General features: G+C 47.0%; 1 non-coding gene across 1 annotated transcript; it reads left to right on the top strand.

The window, feature by feature from the left end:
• Window positions 1–1,978: 1,978 nt before the first annotated feature.
• TRNAG-CCC (transfer RNA glycine (anticodon CCC)) lies at window positions 1,979–2,051 on the top strand. Its single transcript has one exon. It is a non-coding gene; the product is annotated as a tRNA-Gly (tRNA).
• Window positions 2,052–16,968: the final 14,917 nt, after the last annotated feature.

Here is a 16,968-nt window from a genome sequence, read left to right as displayed (position 1 = left end):
GCCTCTGGGGTCTCACTTGTACTCCTCCAGTGACAGGGAGCTCATTACCTTTGGAGAAGGTCTATCCCCTTTTGGGGAGCATTAGTCTTCAGTAAAGTCCTTTTTGTGGTGAGCAGAAACTGGCTGTCTCTTCTCACAAGCAGCCTTCTCCAGCGCCCCTGGCTTTCACCTGCAAGTCCCACATTCGTCCTCTGGCTCATCTTTCTGGTTTTACTGGGGTTTAGAGGGGAGAGCTGCCATAGGAGGCCAGGAGAAGCTGAGGGGTGGCCAAGGATGAGGAGCTCTTCCTCTTGGGATTTGAGACTTCAGGAGCAGATCATTGACCAGATCCTGGTGATTCCTATTCCTGACGCTTCATCCCTTTGTCCTCTTTAGAGACCCCTCTCCGTGAATCCAGCACGAAATGTCAAACCTACTTCATCGTCACAATCCTCTCCCTGAACCTTTCCCTGTGGCTGTCTCTCTTGGAGTGGCTGACCCCCAAGCTTGGGAGATGAACTTTTTCAACATGAGTCAGGTACAGCTTGGAGATACCAGAAGCATCAAATATGCGATCACTTGAATCCCTTTAGCTCAGTACTCTCGCTTTGATCAGGGTCTAGTGGGCACTTGCAGGAGAGGAATGCTGCTGTGACATTCATGCCATCCCATTCATTCAACATTGGCCAAACATTGACCACACGGTTGTAAAAGGGCCTCCAACCTAGCCTCAGATCTGTCACCTACTGACAGATTTGAAGCAATTTGAAGCCTTCTTAAACCTGTTTTTATTGTTGGCCCATCCCACCTCTGCCTTGGGGTAGGAAACATCATAAGGTCCTTCTGAGCAAAATAGGTTGGGGTGTGTGTGTGGCTTTTATTTGCCTTAAACTCTTTTAAACTTCAAGGTGGAACCTCTCCTTCTAACAGTTGAGGTTGGGTGTCCATCATCCCTCCCTCTGCATCCAGTTGGGATTTTATAGATTTAATTCAAGTCTCCTTTTCTCGATCTGGAAGAAGCCTCGTTTTGAAGCTCTGTCATCTCATCATCCCTTTGATCACTTTAGTCCTCTGTACTTGCCTGACAAATGTACCTGGGTTTGAATGCAAATGCCCCTAAGTGCTTTCACTCACCTTTCATCCCAGAGCTTCTGGAAAAAGGGAACACATGGGCCTGCCCAACATGGGCTTGAGTGAATCCCACAGGGAGGCTGGAAAAATGCTATCCTCTTACTAACCCTGCCGGAAGACAGGGAGGATTGGCCCCTTGTCATTGAATGGATGCTCATGGAGCTGGCAGAGTCCCACTCATGCATTCCAGCATTCATTCATGCATTCATACCACAAATGTTTACCAAGTTCATAAGGTGGGCCAGGTTCTGGGCTGCATGCTGCAAATGCAGCAATCAATAACACCAAGCAATCCTTGCCCTCCTTGGGTTTCTATTTTAGTAGGGGAGACAGAGACAAATAAATAAGCACACACATGAATAATTATAAGTTGTGATATGTGATATGAGAGATAATCACAAATCCATTAAGGGGAACCCAATTCAGACAGAGGAGGTAACCTTCAGCTGATACTGGTGGAGGGAAGTGTGTTGCAGGCAGAGAGAACAGATTATGCAAAGGCCCTGTGACTGAAAAGAGCTTGACTTTTTTGAGAAACCCAGAGAAAGCCAGTGTAGCTAGCAGGTAGTGACTAAAGGGGAGGAGATACTTCAAGAACTGTGATTCGAATACCTACGGGGTTCAGCAGGTTTCATGAATGAGAGAAGTGAGCCAGATGGGAGACAAGAGGGAGCAGTGGGGACTGTGGCAAATTGGTGAACACACCCCCTGTGTAAAGGAGGCAGTCACTGCTCAGCTCTAGCCAGCCTTGCACATGTGAAAATGGAATCCTGGCCAGTATTGCAAGACCTTTTGATTTTTCAAGAGAACTCTCAAATCTAGATTTTTATTAAAAAATCTTTTATCTTTAAAAAACATTGAGGGGACTTCCCTGATGGTCCAGTGGTTAGGACTCTGCACTCCCAATGCAGGGGGCCTGGGTTTGATCCCTGGTCAGGGAATTAGATCCTGCATGCATGCTGCAAGGAAGAGCCTGCATGCCGCAACTAAAGATCCCGTACGGGACTTCCCTGGTGGTCCAAGAATCCTCCTTGCAATGCAAGGGACGCGGGTTCGATTCCTGGTCAGGGAACTAAGATCCCACATGCCGCGGGGCAACTAAGCCCGTGCGCCACAACTACTGAGCTCACACGCCTCAACTAGAGCCTGTGTGCTGCAAAACACAGAGCCCACGCACCCTGGAGCCTGCGCGCCACAACTAGAGAAGAGAAAACCCACACGCCACAACTAGAGAGAAGCCCGCGCACCGCAACGAAAGATCCCACATGCCTCAATGAAGATCCCGCGTGCCGCAACTAAGACCCAACACAGCCAAAAATAAATAAAATAAATAAATCTTTAAAAAATAAATAAATAAAGATCCCACACGTGGCAATGAAGATCCCGCGTGCCGCAAAGACCCAACGCAGCCAAAAATATAAATAAATAAATATTTTTTAAAAAATAAAAAATAAAAATAAAAAACACTGAGATCTTCACAACACATGTTTGAGGGCCGAATGTGACCCGCCTGGGTGCTGCCTCTCGGTGGCCCCTGAGCTAAGTAAATCCACAGTAGCGAATTAAGGGATTATAGAGTGCGGGGTATCTCCTCACCCAGGGAAGTAAACTGAGGCCCCTAGTACTCTCTGCTTCCAGTTCTTGCTCCGCCAGGTGGTTTCCTGAGGAATGAGCTGCCTTTTAGGCTGATTTCCTTTTTGGCTCCAGGCAAGCTTTTAACTGTGAGGCTCAGTTTTTCTAATTTGCAAATGGGAGGATTGAGGCCAAGTTTGGTGGCTCCCTGGGGCTCTAATGTGTGGGGTAATTAGGGTTTGAAAATGATTTTGAGGCTTCCAAGAGTGAAATACCCACCAAAGTTCAGAATGGGACTGTTCCTTAAAGTGCCACCAAGTTGTATATCCACCCCCCCATCTCCAGGGGACCTTCCCCAGATAGCAGTGCTGTGGGATTCCAGGGAAGCCCCAGTACCTCCCTGTCTTCCCCAGCAGCCTGTCCTTTCCTTCCCTCCCTTCTGTTCCCTTTCTGTCCTTGCCCAGAGACTCAGTGGGTCCAGTCGCAGGGAGTCACAGTGTCGGCTCTCGGAATGCATCCTTGCGGAACTTGCAGCCCAGCAAGGAAAACGGAGAGTCAGAAATGACATATGCAGTGCACGTTACAAGATGGAAATTGCAGGGGGTCTAAGGAGCCAATAATCCACTCTGGGTTTCAGGAACCCCACCCCTGATCCCAAGTAAGTGATGCTTCAGTTGAAAGCTGAATGTTGAGCAAGGGTTAGCCAGAGTGGAGACAAGAGTGGGGCAATATTCCAGGTCAAGGGAGCTTCCAGGATCAGAGGCTGGAGGAGGGGTGAGGGCGCTCTAAATTTTCCTAGACCTGAATTGAGGCCCACACTTCTGGCACCTCAAAGCCCAAGGCCAAGTTGTGGATTGCTGGTTAGGAGGGTACAGGGTCCAGCTTACATGGGTCTTAGGAGCCAGGGCAAGGATTTTTTTTTTTTTTTTTTACCTTGAGAATAATAGGGTTATAAGAAGTTGATGAGTTTCACCCCCCCAAAAATAGGATTTGATTGTATCATTCCAGAACTCAGTGGTTACTCCCTTGGTCTCATCTCCTTCGAGGAAAGCCTGGCCAATGAATACCTCTTCTGTGATCTCCGAACACCCTTTCTGCATCTTTTCTTCATCCCAAGACACCAGCATCTCACCTGCAAAGTAGGTACTATATTGTAGATCCATATTGGGATGACAACACACTGGCTCAGAGAGGTCATCCGCCAAGGTCATCCAGCCAGGAAGGGGCAGAGCAAGGATTTGGACCCCGGTCTATCTGTTCCGAACCCCGGGCTTTGTCCACCATGTGTGCATGGTCAAGATAATGACTGACACCTGGAAATACCATCCTCAGCCACGTACGTCCCCAGGTAGAAAAAGCCCTGGTCTGTGGAACTCTCCTTGCAAATGCTGGAGGGAAAAATATCCCCCTCTAAAATCAACATCTACGCAGAGCTGGGTTGAGTGGGAGCTCGAGGAGCAGAAGCTCTGTTTGCATATTAAGGAGGCAAAGATGCCAGTGGCTAATTAATGAGGACCTGGCCTCCAGGGTTCTTAGGATGCCAGCTTTTGTCCAAGTCTTTTCTCTTTCAGAGAATACTGAGCTGGTTCCTGGAATTGATGCAGCACAAAGGGGCAATTCAGGGCCTCCTTTGAATGAAGTGTTCTGTTCCCACCACAGCTTTTTAAAGACGTGGGGAGAAAATAGAAACCCAGAAGGACTAAGAAGTTCTGTTTCTTGGGGTGAGCCGGCAGGAGTGCTGCAAAGTCTGAGGACAGGCCTGCCAGTGGGACAGGCACCTGCAGCCTGCTGGTTGGAGAGCTGGGGGCTGCCCTGGGCCTGGGCTGAGTCACCTTCCTGGTACCCGTGGTAAATGATCACCCTTGGTTTACAGCTAGAAAACCCAAAAGGAGACTTGAGTCACTGAGCATGATTGTGATCTGGATGTACCAGAAGATATGGATCCTCTTCTTTTCAGTCCTCTGAGGGGTCCAAAGAGGGCTCAGCCTGAGATCGATGCCATGGGTTTCCCTGTGGGAGGGCTGGATCTGTGGGAGAAAACTTAGACCATTCATATAAGTGCAGGCAGAGATGATAGAAAAAATAATACAAATGGCTCTTAGAGCAAATGATAAGATACTCATCTACACTTATACTAATAGAAATGCAAATGCAAACTACAACCAGATAACATTTTTTTTAAAAAAATCTATTTGATTGGCAGGGATCCCAAAATGTGAAGTATGCTGTGTGGGAGGGCGGTGAGGAAACAGGTGTGCTCTGTCATGGATGGTGACATGCAAACTGCAGGATAACCACAATAGCTCCCCAAATTTAAAAAGCACATGTGTGTCTAGGTGCTTGGGATACATCAGTGAACAAAACTGATGAATATTCCAGCTCTCAGGGAATTTACATTCTCAGAGAAAAGCAGGAGGAAAATAAGAATAAACATGGGACTTCCCTGGCGGTCCAGTGGTTAAGACTCTGCCCTTCCACTGCAGGGCGCATGGGTTCGATTCCCGGTCGGGGAACTAAGATCCCACATGCTGTGTGGTGTGGCCAAAAAAAAAAAAAAAGAATAAACATAATCAATCAATCGATCCTACAGTTTGTTAGGAGGTAATAACTGCTATGGAGAAAAGGACAAGTAGAGAAGTATAAGAGGGACCAGAATTTGCTGGGGGCAGGGGACACGTGGCATATACAATAAGGTGGTCAGAGTAGGGTCCTTAGAGAAGGTCCCTCAACAGCCCTGTGCAGTAGTCCCCATTTCACAGATGGTGCAACTGAGCCAGAGGTGAGTTTAGTGACTTGCTCACACTGCCAAGAAAGGGAAGGCAGGAATTCTAACCCAGGCTGAATGGCTTGAATCTGTGCATTTCACCACCTCATTATGTAAGAGCTATAAGGAACCTGGAGATGGGGAAACTGAGGCCCAGAGAAATCAAAGGGACTTGCTCAAGATCAAGAGGAGGAGTGGGGTTAGTGAATCCTCTGCTCACCAGGGAGAGAGGTGCTCTAGCCTGGGGTTCCCAAAAGGGAGAGGCTTTAAGATGGTGTGCTGAAAAACGTTGTTGTTTTAGTAGTTTTAATTGACATTAATGCGTATTAGAAAGAAATGCAACTAACACATGGAATTTGTAATTGCACAAGGTTTGTGCTTAGGATGAATAATTAATTAATTAGGTTGCTCCAGGTCTTTCTTTTTCAAGATTAAATCAAAGCCTTTATTAAACATCTCTCCTTCAAACCACCTGCATTTAAACCTATACCCCTCTCCTGACTTGCAAACTGCTAGGGCTATGTGTGTGTCACTGTCACCTGGAGGGTCAGATCCAGTTGGGCTGCACAATGCTGAAAAGCCACACCAAGACACACCACACTGGGCAGACCGCCACGGTTCTGTGCCCCTCAGGATCTAGGCAAAGGTTGGCAGCACTGGCCCTGGAACCAGAGCTCAAGCACAGGAGACCAGGAAGCTGAAGTCTGAGCCTTCTTGTTCCAGACCTAGCCATGCAGAGCAGACAAGCAGCTCTTGGCTACCGCTGTGCACCGGGTCTTAGTTGTGGCAGGTGGGCTCCTTAGTTTCGGCTCACCAGCTCCTTAGTCGCGGCACGCAGGCTCCTTAGCTGTGACATGTGAACTCTCAGTTGCAGCATGCATGTGGGATCTAGTTCCCTGACCAGGGATCGAAACTGGGCCCCCTGCACTGGGGGCGCAGAGTCTGGATAAGACTTCCTGCGCCACCAAGGAAGTCCCAGGATGAATAATTTTTAACTGAATCAATGTAATGGAAAGACTAAGTAAATTATAGCACAGGCAGAATGCAGTTATGGCAAAATTTGGGGGGAGTATGCACGGAAGACTGAAGTTTGGGCAACTCTGCCCTAGATTGTGGCTACCTCTGGGGCCAGAGAAGAAAATTTTTGGAACAGCCTGGAAGCTGAGCCTCCTGGCTCAAGGCTGCTCTTCCTAGGAAACCCTACCCTGTTCCTACATTGTCATCACCGCAGCCAAACCGTCTCTGCACTGTGGGAACCAGCCCTTTTTATGGGCAATGTCATCTTCAAAGTGCTTTTGGCTTGTTAGTTGGCTGTGATTCACACCAAGCTGACTTAAGATCCCACATAGCCCTACAGAGGAGGGCTGATGTCAGTGGCATCGGGAACACCCTGCCAGGCTGGTAGCCAGACCCCACCCTAGAGACCAGCCTGGGAGAGTATCCTGGCTTCACCCCCACTGTTTTAAAAATAATATTTATCACCTTGGAAGAAAATCCCCAAACAGTCAACTTCTCTAAGTATTTATTTATTTATTTATTTATTTAAATTTTTTTGGCCGCGCTGCACAGCATGTGGGATGTTAGTTCCCCGACCAGGGATCGAACCTGTGCCCCCTGCATTGGAATCACGGAGTCTTAACCACTGGACAGCCAGGGAAGTCCCTTCACCCCTTTAAAGCATCTCTGGGAGCCTCCGTTTTTTTCACCTATGAAATGCGGGTGATAGTAAGGTTGTTGGGAGCACTCAGCATATCAAGCGTCTGGTGTGGGACAGCTGGTCCATAAACATTGCTTCCTTTCATAGCCAGACGCCACTTCCTCCATGGGGCATTTCGGGGTTCCTCATCATCCCCCCTCTAACTTCCAGAACATTCCATATGTTCTTCTCTTTTAACACCGATCAGTTCTCTGTTTTGTTTTAATTGCATCAGTTCTCTGTTGCAATTAACTCCCTGAGCTTGGGGCTTTTGTCAAAGGTATCATTATATCTCTCTGGGGAGAAAGCCCAGGGCCTGGCAAGAAATTCCATAGATGTTTGTGTGCCTGAGAGGCAGCAGGGTGGCGGGCATAGTGAAAAAGAACAAGGGCCCTAGAGCCGGCTCTGTGGGTGCAGTCCCGGTTCTGTCATTCATTAGCTATGTGATCTTAGGCAAGTCACTTACCTCTTCATGCCTGGGAGTACTGACCTGTAAGATGGAAATCATTGATAATAGCACCTACATCATAAGGTTGAGGATTAGATAAGTTAATGTGCGCAGGACAGAAGCTGCCACATGTTAGGAGTTTTATAGCTGTTGGCTATTATTACACCAGCATCTCACAAAGGACCTTTTTCCTGGTGTGGCCTCCAGAAATATTTGTGGGGTTTTTTGTTTGTTTTTTGCGGGGGGAAGGTTTTTTGGCTGCGCTGCATGGCATTGCAGGACCTTAGTTCCCTGATCAGGGTTTGAACCCAGGCCCTTGGCAGTGAAAGCGTGGAGTCCTAACCACTGGACCATCAGGGAATTCCCCATAAATATTTGTTAAGCTGAACTGAAAAGACTGTATCCTCACCTCTCATTATATACTCGGCAGGTTTCTGAAATTCTCTCATTCCTAATTCATTCTCTGGAGTGAAGACATTGTGCCTTATTAAAATGCAAATGTTGTCCTCTTCAAATGTTATGTGAACACTTTCTGTGTAAAAGGCTTTGCGCAGGAATACCCTCTGTGGTCTTAAAAGGAAAATGAGGATGCTCTCCAAAGCATATTGTTAAGTGCAAAAAGCAAAATATAAAACCCTGAGTCTAGTATGCTACCATTTATGGAGAAAACAAAAGCTAGGGAGAGGGGTATACATAGGAAGAGAGGACTTACCTATGCAGTCACAGACCATCTTCAGGAGACCCAGGAAATTGGTCTCAGGGAGGTCTCCAGGGAGGGGATTTTGGCGAGGATGGGGGTGAGAGGGGGACTTCCTTTTTATTGTATGACACTTTTAAAAAATATATGTATTTTTTATTATGGTAAAATATACGTAACATAAATGTTATCATTTTTAGCATACAATTCAGTAGCATTAAGCACATTCACAGTGCTATGTAATTCTCACCACTATTTAAGAGCTTTTTCATCATTCCAAAGAGAAACTATACTCATTAAACTCTTAACTCCCCGGGACTTCCCTGGTGGTCCAGCAGTTAAGACTCCGCGCTCCCAATGCGGGGGGCCTGAGTTCGATCCCTGGTTGGGGAACTAGATCACACATGCATGCTGCAACTAAGAGTCCGCATGTAGCAACTAAGAAGCCCGCATGCTGCAACTAAGACCTGGCGCAGCCAAAATAAATAAATAAATAATAAATAAATATTAAAAAAAATAAAGAGCAAAAGTGTTAATTTAAAAAATAAATAAATAAACACTAACTCCTCATTCTTTCCTCCCCTCCAGTCCCTGGTAACCTTTATTCTATTATACTTTCTCTCTTTATGAATCTGTCTATTCTAGTACCTTATGTAAGTGGAATCATATAATATTTGTCTTTTTGGGTCTGGCTTATTTCACTTAGCATAATGTCTTCAAGGTTCCTCCATGTTGTAGCATGTTTTGGTACTTCATTCTTTTTTACGGCTGAATAATGTTCAGTCATATATTATCACATATAGCCATATTTATCACATCTTAGTTATGCATTCATCTATTGGTAGACACTTGGGTTGTTGCCACTTTTGGCTATTGTGAATAATGCTGCTATGAACATTCATGTATAAGTATCTGTTTAAGTACCTGTTTTCAAACCTTTTGGATATATACCTAGGGGAGGAATTGCTGGATCATATGGTAATTCTATGATTAATTTTTTGAGGAATCATCATACTGTTTTCCATAGTGGCTACATCACTTTACATATCCGTCAGCAGTGCACAAGGATTCCAATTTGTCCACATCTTTCTGCATATGCTTTGATAGATTTTAATTTGTTATGATATCAAAGTATTACCTATTCAAATCAGAAATAAACATTTTAAAAAAGACATTGTGCTAAAGAGGTTAGGGTATGCGAGTCAAAGGACAAGACAACAACAATAAAACCAAAAGCAGCCCTGATATTCAGAAGGACTGCATGACTCAGAATCCAGAGGGTTGAATTTTAGTCTCTGCATTTAATTGGCAGCATTGCTACACCCCTCTTTGGGACTTGGTTTCCTTGGGGGTCAAATAAAAGCATTGGATTAGGTACCCCTGAGTACCCTTCCTGCTCTATGAGCTGAGGATCCCACATAGATAGGTCCCAAGAGAAGTGTGGACAACGCCCCCCTGTAGGTAGATTCTCCATGTGTATCTCCCATCGCCCTTGCCCGATGGCTTCCACTGGCTTAGGCGCTGCAGGAGACTTGGTGGATGGGGTGAGAGCAGTGGGGATCTTTATTGCTTGGCTCCCTCCTTGCATTGCCATCTCTATGAATACAGCTCCTGCCAGGTGCACCCTCACTGGGCTCCTGAGACGTAGTTTCCTTCCCTTGTGTCTTTAGGCCTAGAGGTGGTGTATTCATTTTCCAGGGCTGCCATAACAAAGTACCACAAACTGGGGGGCTTAAACAACTGAAACATATTGTCTCATAGCTCTGGAGGCCAGAAGTCTGGGATTGAGGTATCGGCAGAGTTGGTTCCTTCTGAGGTCTGAGAGTGGCATCTGTTCCATGCTTCTCTCCTAGTTTCTGGTTGTTTGCTGGCCATTTTTGGTGTCTCTTGGTTTGTAGAAGCATCACCCTGATCTCTGCCTTCATCTTCACATGGCGTTCTCTCTGGATGTGTCTGTGTCCAAATTTCCCCCTCTTCTAAGGACACTAGTCATATTGGATTATGATGTCCTAATGACCTCTTTTAATTTGATTATCTATGCAAAGACCCCAACTCCAAATAAGGTCACATTCTGAGGCACTGGGGGTTAGAAATCCAACATACCTTTTTTTGGTGGCGGGGGGCAGGATACAATTCAGCCCATAATAGGTGCCTCCTTTTCCCGTGTTGGTTTCCCAAGTCCTGTCCACACCGTCATTCAGTTTCTCGCCATTCCAGTTGAGCATGTCTTCTGTGTCTTGCAGGGACCCATCAAGCCTTAGCACTCTGGTCATTTGCTTTTGTCTATTTTTCAAAAAAATAGCCCTGATCTTTGTTTCCTGGTGTCGCTGTTGGAGAATTTCACGGCTGCCTGACACCCCTGTTCTCTGTGTGGTACACCCCTGTTCTCTGTGTGGTACACCTTGGCCTTGTCCCTGGGAGCTTGAGGCAGGTGGAGGGAAAGGACGTCTGTGTGTAAGAGGAGAGGGTTCACAATATGTCCCATTTGCTTTAAAGTTCCTCTCAAAGCAGGCTCCTTAAGGAAGAAGTAATGGTTAAGTGTGTCCAGGTAGGTAAAGGAGCTAGGAATTTCATCCCCCCAAACTCCCAAACCCTTGAAGGATCCACCTGGGGGTGTTCAGCATAAAGAAGCCATGGAGGGAAGATGATAAATCTTCAAACACCTGAGGAGCCCACATGGGGATAGTGATGAAGTCAATCTGTCTATTTCTATAGAGAGACGGATACGTGACCCAATATAAGTAAGAGATTTCTGAGAAACGTGTTCAAATGTAATGGCTTCCATGTGAGTCATAAGCCCTTCAATCACGGGAAGTATTCAAATAGGGGCTGGATGGTGATTCTTGCCTTGGTTAGAAGCCCGGGCTGGCAATCCCTCTGGCCTCTTCCTACTGGGAAATGCCATGATTGTAGAAATGGAACTTGGAGTTCCCTTCCGCTTGCTCTGCTCCCTGAAGATAGAATGCTCAGATACGGGGTCTTCCCTGGTGGTCCAGTGGTTAAGAATCCACCTGCCAACGCAGGGGACGCGGGTTTGATCCCTGGTCGGGGAACTAGGATCCCACATGCTGTGGGACAACTAAGCCCGCGTGCTGCAACTACTAGCCCGCGCACACTCTGGAGCCCACGCGTGCCACAACTAGAGAGAAGGCTGCGCGCCACAAGGAAAGATCCCACCTGCCGCAGCTAAGACCTGACGCAGCCAAATAAATACATAAATATTAAAAAAAGAATGCTCAGATCTGCAAAGCTGCACACTGCTTTCAGCTACAGGAGCTCCTAAGAAGGTAGAAAAACTCAAACTTTCCAGAGCAGGTGCCCCAGAGGTTGTTTTCCTGCCCAAATAGGTGGTTACGAAAGCTGAGACAAGCCTTAGCCAGCGTCCAGTGCCCACACCCGCGTATGGCTCCAGGAGGCTATAAAGACCACACTCCTTGGAAACTGGGACAGACTCCAGCCATCAGCTTTGATCTGAACCCTGGGGGTGGGCTGGGCCAGGAACCGGTTCCTCTGCTCCTTGGATGCTGGGCTTCCTGCATCCTGTGTGGCCTCCTCTAATTTCAAAGTAACTTGAAGACTCTTGGGTGTTCGTTGCCCTGGCAGAGCTGACTTGTCATTGTCAGCTCACCTCTGGTCACGCCTCCCCATCAATCAATACCATTTGCCACCGTGGGCTTGGCAGGTGGAGATGAAAGTGGGAGTAGTTTTTCATCAATCACAACAACAAAAAGATTAAGGAGAGTAGATTTGCAGATTAAAAAAAAAAAAATCACAACTCATGTAGGTTACATAAGGATTTCAAAATCAGAAGTTTATGCTTAAAGCCAGAGAGTATTAGAAAGAACATCAACAAAAATTAATCAAAATCTGTTTCTTTGAGCGAATTGTTTGGCAAGGCTGTTATAATATTTGAATCCTGCTAGACAAAAATCTTTACTTTCTTAAAGGGTCTTTAAATGTAACTTACTAAGTCTTTGAATAACTGAGAATGTGATGCATTAAAGCATTGCTTTATTGTTGTTTCTATAAAAAAATAATAACTCTGGTCCTCATATGTGTGCAAATGGTAATCATTCCCTCATGGCTTCCCTTCTTCGCTTCAGGAGCGTCTGGCTCACCCAGAATCATGAATCGTGCTCAGATCACGCCCAGAATGTCAAGCATGGTCTTGTGGGTGTCATGGTACAAAATAAGAAAAAGGAAGAGGCGTCACTTCTCAATGCCCAGTAGTACAAAACCATACAATCTGTTTTGAATTTTTCAGTGGGGAGAAGCTATGTAGGCCGGTCCTACAGATTGGACCAGGGTCATGAGAGAGAGAGATGGGGGCTCCGGGCAGGCCTCTCTGAGGAGGGAAGCGTTGAGCTGAGACCTGATTGACACATGGGAGTCAGGCTTGAAATGCTTTGGGGGCTGAGCATTCCGGGTGGAAGGAACTGTAAGGCGGTTTAGTAAGTCCTGCCAAGTGAGTTGTTTAAGACGTGAATGTTGACATACTTGAATAGACATCATTCATTCACCAAATATTTAGTATTATCCATTATGTGCCAGGAACTGTTGAAGACACTTGGACGACGTTAGGCTGGAGCATCCTTTGCGGAGGCAGCAAGAACATTGCACAACAGTCCTGGTGTCCTTTGCTTCTGCTGCTTTGCCCTGTCTCCTGGGGTGTGCAGCTCAGCCGCCTCCCGAGAGCTGGCCTGCCTACTCCCCCAAGGATGGTGAAAGAGGCTTGCCCCCAGGACTTGGCCTGTAGTTTTCCAGTGATGAACAAATCTCCTGATTCTGGCGTTCAGGATTAGGAAGCCCATTTTCTGGCAAATAGAAGTCACATTCTCCATTATCATTTCTTTTTTTTCTTAATAAATTTATTTATTTACTTTTGGCTGCATTGGGTCTTCGTTGCTGTGCATGGGCTTTCTCTAATTGCGGCGAGCGGGGGATACTCTTTGTTGTGGAGCACGGGCTCTAGGCGCGCGGGCTTCAGTAGTTGTGGCACGTGGGCTCAGTAGTTGTGGCTCGTGGGCTCTAGAGCGCAGACTCAGTAGTTGTGGCACTCGGGCTTAGTTGCTCTGCGGCCTGTGGGATCCTCCCGGACCAGGGATCGAACCTGTGTCCCCCGCATTGGCAGGCGGATTCTTAACCACTGTGCCACCAGGGAAGTCCCTCCATTATCACTTCTTACAAAGGAAAAAGTAATACACTGACCTCCATCTGCCTGATTTCTCTTTCTTTCTCTTGAGGTGTGGGTGGGGATGTACTGGGCTCCCCTACCAAAAGTGGGCAAGACACTTGAATTCTAATGTGGAGAGACAAAAAAAAACAAGTAAAGAAATAAATAAAGAAGATCATCTCAGAAAGAGAGAAACACTATGAAGAAAATAAAGCAGAATGATGTGAGAGTGAGAGAGATGGAGCAAGCGAGGGCTGGGGCACTGGGCAGGTCTCTCTGAGGAGGGGAGCTTTGAGCTGAGATCTGATTGACACATAGGAGCCAGGCTTGACAAGATCTGGGGGCTGAGCATTCCAGGCAGAGGGAACTGTAAGTGCAAAAGCCCTGAGGTGAGACCATGAGGTGTGTTGGGATGATTCACAGACACCAGAGTTCTGTAGGCCAAGTTAAAAGTTTGGATTTTGTTCAACTTGTAATGGGAAGCCATTGGAGGATTTTATGTAAGGGAGCGACATGATCTTATATTTTGATTTCAAAACGTAAAAAAAAAAAAAAAAAAAAAAATCTACTTCTTAGAGGCATAATTTACATACCATAAAATTACTTAAGTGTACAGCTGATGAATTTTGATGAAAAAGTTCCATTTTAATATAAGTGTTTCTCACTTAGTCTGACTTTCAGCATCTCTTCCTGAGGTTATTCACAGACTTAAGCTACAAGCATCTGAGCACCACTGTGGACCCCGGCCTCACCTGGGGATGTGGCAAGAGCCCCAAGAAGAAGGCAATGATGCTTCGAGGGATATGGGACCCTGGGTGCTGGGATTTTTGGCCTCTCCAGGGCGTTTCAAGTCCTATGGAAGTATCAGAGAACCCCCCGTAACAAGAAACCACTGAGACCTTGGACAAGGATATTGGCAGCAACCACAGGAGACTGGGGGTCGGAGACCCCTCCCCCCATTTTCTGGCATCAGTAGGCCTCCCTGGTTCTGATGGGTCTCTGAGGTTGGGGTGTGGTAAAGTGGGTGATGGGGGGGTACCTAACACTGATGGATGGCATTTCCTACCAGTTCAGTGAAATGTGCAGGTTGGGGTGGAATAAGGTGGGGAGTAGAGGAAAATTGGAGTTGAAATTAGTTTGTGCAAACTGTAAAATGGGGATAAAAATATTACCTCTCTCATAGAGTTATTATGAGGATTAAGTGAGATAAAAATACAAGTAAATATTTTAGAGTCTGGCACATAGTAAGTGTCCAACAGATGTTAGCTCCTATTATTATTATTATTATTTAGCTTTTCCCTGTCTGCTGACCAAAGGTTAGCTGTTTCTGTTCTGTGTAAGTGACATGCTGTGAAGTGGCTTTGCACGTGAGTCTTCTACTCCTCATTTCACATGTGTGAAATGGGCTGACAGAAGAGACCCACATGAATGGCCTCACCTTCACGGCCCCCAGCAGACGCCTCCCAGAGTTACCAGGGAGTCATGTGATGAAAGACGGAGGGACGGAGCGTCCAGGAGGGCTGCTTGTGAACCGTTCTCACAGAGCCAGGCTCTGTGCCGTCTGCTGTGCCCCAGTGGTCCCCGGCCCCTGCCCCTCCATGGCCTAATGGTCACTCCCTTTAAGTTTGGGGAAACTTAAAGCTGGGGTCCTTTATCAGCAGGTTCTGGGGCAATGGGTGGGGGAGAGGCTGTGGATCTCTGAAGTTCACAGACAGTCCCCACCCTCACACTCCTTTATTTTCAAGTTGTGCGTACGTGTTAATTACAAAAGTAAAGTAAACTCACTATAAAAACAGCCAACACCACAGTGCGTAAAGATGAAGGCAAATATCCTTCTCCAGTTGCTCCCCTGCCCCAGTCCACTTCCCAGACGTCAACCCTGTGACTAGGCTAGTGGAGGCCACAGGTCCTGGGGGCCCTCTCACCCCGCCTCTGTCTAGGCCTTTAATCCTGAGTCCTAATGTGTGAGAGCCTCCATTCTTTACACCTGCACACCCTCTAGTGTGGGTGCTTTGCATAGGCGAAGTGAGGACACAGAGGTAGAGGCAGGTGGCAGGCATGGCCCCTGGAAGTCAGGATCTAAATTCTTGGTCTCACCTAGGTCCACCAGACCTTGACTAGTGAGGTTGGTTTTTCTAACCCCAGTGCTGAGAGGATATTTGGAACAAAGCTACCTGCTAAAAAAAGAAAAAAGACACGAACTTTATTACAATAGCAACCCTAACAAGTCAAAAGCAGCCTTTTCAGCTATAGGTAATAATAATAACCTTATAATAACGACGATATTAACCATTTATGGGATCCCTTATTAAGTGCCAGACATTGCTTCAAGTCCTTTATTTATATTCGTTGGTCTAATTCTCACAACAACATTCCCCAGAAGTAGTACTATTAATCTTTCTCTTTTCTAGAAGAGACACTGGGGCTTAGGGTGTTGACTGAAGGAGACAGGACGTGCAGTGGTTAGCAGCTCAGGCTCTGGAGCCCAGACCACCTGGGCGGGCCCTCCTGTTTCTGCCACTTCCCAGCTGTGTGACCTTGGGCTTAGGTTATAAAACTGCCCATGACTCAGTTTCCTCTCTTGTACAATGGGATGATGACAGAATCGCCCTCAGGGTGGCTGCGAGGATTCATTGAGTGTGTTAAGTGCCTGGCACAGAGAAGGCACTCAATAAATGTGAGCGTGAGGATTAAATGATGGGCCCCAGTCTCAACTAGTGATTGACCGACGAGGAATTTAAACCCAGGTCTGCAGGCTCTCAAGGCTTGTGGGCTTACCTGCTATGGAATGCTGCCAACCTAGAGCCCACAGGCTCCTCCCCTCCAAGTCTTGGGTTCTCAGGAGCCTCAGATCTCCCTGATGTGAAGATGTGTCCCCTCTGAAAAGCCAGTGATCCCTAGTGGGTGGTGAGAGGTAGAGAAGACTGTAGGCCAGCCTCTCCTGGCTGTGGTTGGAAGGCCTCCAAGTCCCTGCCCTGATCAGCGCTTGGCAGGGAGGATGGGGATTCTCTACCCTTCTGGGGATCCATGCTGTTCCTAATTAGGGTTGTGATGCAAAGACTCAAATACCCCCAGTATGGCGAATGATATGACTGCTGGGGGACCCATGAAAGCACAGAGAGGAAGGGAGGCTCCCTCCCAAGTGTGGTAGCTGCTGTGAGAGAGACCGTCAGACACGACTCCCTGGAGTCGTGCTGTCCGACCTATGAGGTGAGGGTGAGGACATTCCAGGCAGAGGGCTAGTGTGAGCAAAGGCAGAGAGGCTAAGAAAGCAGCTGAGAAGGGACTGAGCTTGAGGCAAGAGGCAGCAAAAGCAGAGGCTGCAGAGGCCAACAGTGGTCAGAACTTGGAGATCTTTGTGTAATCTGTCAAAGAGCTTGAACTTACTGTAGCTGAAAATGGGGAGCCAGTGAAGAGTTATGAAGGGAGGAGGTGACTCTGGGAAGGTTTTGTCATCTGTCAAATGGGATAACAGTGGTATCTGCCTCATAGGGAGGATTAAGAGAGG

This window comes from Eubalaena glacialis, chromosome 18 (genome assembly GCF_028564815.1).
Source record: "Eubalaena glacialis isolate mEubGla1 chromosome 18, mEubGla1.1.hap2.+ XY, whole genome shotgun sequence".
NCBI lineage: Eukaryota > Metazoa > Chordata > Mammalia > Artiodactyla > Balaenidae > Eubalaena > Eubalaena glacialis.
Note: the sequence above shows the minus strand (reverse complement) of the source record. Positions and strands in the feature narration are given on the sequence as shown.